We start from the raw sequence: 4,151 nt of genomic DNA on the forward strand, positions 1-4,151 counted from the left end.
TTTTAGTCAAGCGAGCTGTAACATGCTAAAAATCACAAATTACGATGTCTGACAGCTTCGTAGTCAAGCGTCAAATATAGGCAATATTAAAAGCTGATTCATGCAGCAATTTTAAAAAGAATAATAATCAAACAAAGCAGAGTAAGCACAGCAACCTCCTGGCTTCAGCCTCAGGAGGGATTCAAACACGCAGCTAGGATGCTTAATAAAATGAATAAAAATAAATATTATGTTACTGCCCATCCTATTTGATGAAATTATGATAGGATCAGTAGTCTAGATTGTTGTTCCCTCATTTGACCTTTAAGGGGAGCTAGATGTGGGTACTTTTTGTTCTTAAATTCTTAGGTGATAACACCATTATTGTATGTTATTCCATGTTACATAGTTTTGCAAGGGCATTGCTAGTTTTTTATTAGCTAGTCCGTGTAAATAAACTGACAGTCCTCATTAGAGCTGATGTTGCATAGTTTGGATTATGAAAAATAGAACGCAGGGAAGATGCCCATGGGATCCTTAGCCAAAAAAAAAATGTTTTGAAGAAAATGTTGTTTTATAGATAAGAAACCCTGTTAAATTAGCAGTTTTAGATTTTCCTGCTGCTCCTATAACATGAGAGCATGGTCTTAAGCGTACGATGTAGGCATGTAGGTGCTTTTATTAAGAGGAATCATTTTAGAAGTATCTGCAGTCCTGTACAATTAATGTAAAATTTATGAGCAAAAGTGGATAACATTTCCTTTCTTTTAGGGTTTTTAGATTAGTACACAGGAATACACCAATGTAAGGATTTAGGGTATGTCTGTGTTGTTTTTCTCTTTTCCTCTGAGTTTAGTAAATTAATACAGACTTCCTTGGCAGCTTGGGATTGGGTGATGTTCCTTTTATACTTGCCAATAGGTCCAGGCTGTTGTTTTTTTTACTCTCACATAGATAGATGGAAGTGGTTCTTGGGTGCCTTGCTAATATATGCGGCATCCCAAGACCAGGAAATATTTTGAGACTATCCTCTCTGTTGATAGACTGTTTCTGTGCCTTGTCTAAAGACCTTTTGTTCTGTCCACCAATAGATATTTGCTGCCTTACAACCATTGCCAGAAGGGCCCGGATATCAGATTCAGCCTGGAGAGTCAGTGTCAGCACCAGTCCAGCTTGAAGCCAAAGTGAAGGTAACCAGCACGGGCATTGCTGGCAGCTAGGACCTCAGTGAAGGCAGAAGCCCTGAAATGAATTTTGCACCCCTGCCACTGTCTTGGGCGAAAGACAGGGTCACAGATCAGAAAGGAGAAATATTTGATGCACAGCTGAGTGTAACAGACCGACCAGAATGGCGAGGAGGCTTTGCTTGTGGTGACCCCTTTTGAAACAAGGGATGCTTCAGAGACCATAGCATCAGGCCTCTGAATCCTGGTCCTAAAGTGAATGCAAGTTTGCACCTTTGTTTGTTGGTCAAGAGATACCTGGGTACACTGGATGTATTGTGTGGCCCCCACAAATGAGCAGTGCTCCAGCTGAGCAATACAGGAGTTATGGAAGGACTTGAGCTCAGGGTACAGGTGCTGTGTCTCTGGTGCCTGTTAGATTGAAGTGAAGAAAACTGGTGCACTGCCTGAGACACTGGACAGGATCGCTAAGAGCATTTGCCCTGGTGGGTGACTGCCCTATCCTAAAAGAAGAGACTTTTTCCTTGAAACTGGGCGGTGATTCTTGAGTTGCGAGTTGTGCAGTTCCACAGTGGAAACAACAAGAGCCTGCCTGTGAGGCTCAAACGGACATAGGGAGACGACTCCCCTCTGGTTTGGTTGTACAGCGGCTTCAATTTTCCCAAGGACTTCTTCTTTTTTGTCAATATTGTACCCCTTTAGTCGTCCCGTTTTTGAGGAGGAGCAGCCCTTTACAGCTCTTAATTCTAATTCTTATGGCCCTGTGTGGTCGTCCTGGTCCTAGATGTGATTGATGTTCTAGTTCTCATAAAAAGAAAATGTAAAAGTCAATTGGAAAATGTTTTTATTAGATATGTGCTGTTGGCTATTCTGAAATTTAAAATGAATAGTCACTGAAATGCATAGGAGCCCTGAAAATGTTTACTAGATGGTTTTAGGATTTTCTTTTGCTTAGGACTAGAAAAATGATAATTCCATTTGTAATAGTGGTCATTACTTTCTCCTGCTATCTGAATGTTAATTATGACCCAATGCATTGTTCCCTTTGTATTCCTGCTTATGCTGATATGTACCCACTTAATGAAATGTTTAGAATGGAAAATGCCCACCCAGCAATAAATTAGGATATTGATAAATTTATGAAAATTAATGTGCAAATTTTTTCTACGTTCCTACTGGATCATAGGAATGTCTTTAGCTCATGCTAAAAGGACCATCTGTTAAATATTGTACGGATTTGTTAGCATGAGCTGAAAGCCATTTTGTATTTCTGGTAGCCATTTTAGTTAGCCATGTGCTGCCAAGCGCTTGTCATGTGCTCTGTCCTCCCTCAGTGTTGACTGCTCTTGTAATGTACCTAGAAACAAACTACATTCAGCATCTTCCACCTTCGCACATGCTTAGTTGATCTTGTAGCTGTCCTTGCAACGGTTCCTAGTCTGTAAATGTCAGGATGTGTTCACCAGAATCAGCAACTGTTAGCTCCTCCCACTTTGTTGAGCAAGCAGATCTTGCATGTCCATATTAGTCATTTTGCATGCTTACATGAGCCTGGACTGCCCCTTTGTCTTATGCTGACTATGCAACCCTAAGCATATATAAGGCCTCTGTTTTCTGTACTCCTTAGACTGCCTCATTCAGTTGCTAATGCTTCTATGTGATGTAGCCTCCCTCATTTGAGGTTAATAAAGATTTTACTTTTATATTTCAGCTTCTTTGCCGATTTCTTCTTTGTTGGTTTAAAAGGACCAAGTATCAGTGGGACCCCTGAGAAGGTTTCTATTTTACAACTGCGAATGGCCCTCATTTCAGGCCCGATGCCCGCCTGATGATGAATGCGACCCGTACGCCTGACTGATGCCCCGACAAGCTGGAGCTTACTCGCCCACCTGCCTGGGGCTGACCTGTAAACATTTCAGGATTGCCCTCGCTCCCGGTCTGACGCACTCTGGATGATCTTATTTTTATCTTTGAGCTGAAACAGACGCATCCGCCTGCCTGCTCGGTGTCGACCTATGAGCAACCAAGAGTGGCTCTCTCTCCAGGTCCAATGCCCGCCTGCGGCAGTTCGCACCGGTGCTGGCAATTTCCTGTGTTTTCTCTGCTGCCGCATATTTCTGCCGCCTTCTTTCCTCCTCGATCCTACCCGATGCTGAATCCTCTAGCATTGCATTACCACCGCGGTGGGGGCGCTGAGCATTGCCTCTCCCACAGGACACAGCCCTACCTGGGTGCGGAGCCTTTGTTGCCGCTGATTACAGGAGAGGACTCGCCTTGGGTGCTGCATGTTGTGTGCAAGGTACGTCATACTCATCTTGAGACACTTCCACCCGCTGCATGGTCCCGGGCTAAACTCCTAAGGTGCTAGAATGGCGGTGCTACATAGTGCACTTCAAACTTCCCAACGCTCCTGAAACCCATACCTTCAATGGTGCAGAAACACAAGCGCCACATATAAAATATGAATCAAATGCTTTTCTGCCCTCAAATGTGTTCTGCCTTTGAGGTTTTCCTGTTAACTTTTACCTGCACACTACATGCCGAGCATTGCCTGACTCTAAGATGGAGATGATTCCAGTCAACCTAACTTCTCCTTAAGGTGCCTGACCTTATGATGGCGGTACATCAAAACTTTTTTTTAAATTTCCATTTACATTGATTCTGTGAAATCTTACCTACCTCTAAAAGTGTAGATCACTACTTCATCAGATCCCTACTACACTAAGGCTTTTCAGGGCTCATCTACGCTCACCCGAAGTCCTCCCCTAAAGACCTACACTCTGGTCTACCCCCAAACTCTCCAAAACCGCTGCTAAATATTTCAAACACACCACCCTAAAAAGACACCCTGAAACACTGATATCCGACATGCTCTTCAACGCGGACAGTGGCACTTGCATAAATGACATCATTTTTTATTCTAGAAGAACCGCCTTTGACACACCTCCTTAATTTTTGCTCAACCAGGCAAACTCCTTACGGCACCAA

Source organism: Lissotriton vulgaris, chromosome 6, assembly GCF_964263255.1.
Source record: "Lissotriton vulgaris chromosome 6, aLisVul1.2, whole genome shotgun sequence".
Lineage (NCBI taxonomy): Eukaryota > Metazoa > Chordata > Amphibia > Caudata > Salamandridae > Lissotriton > Lissotriton vulgaris.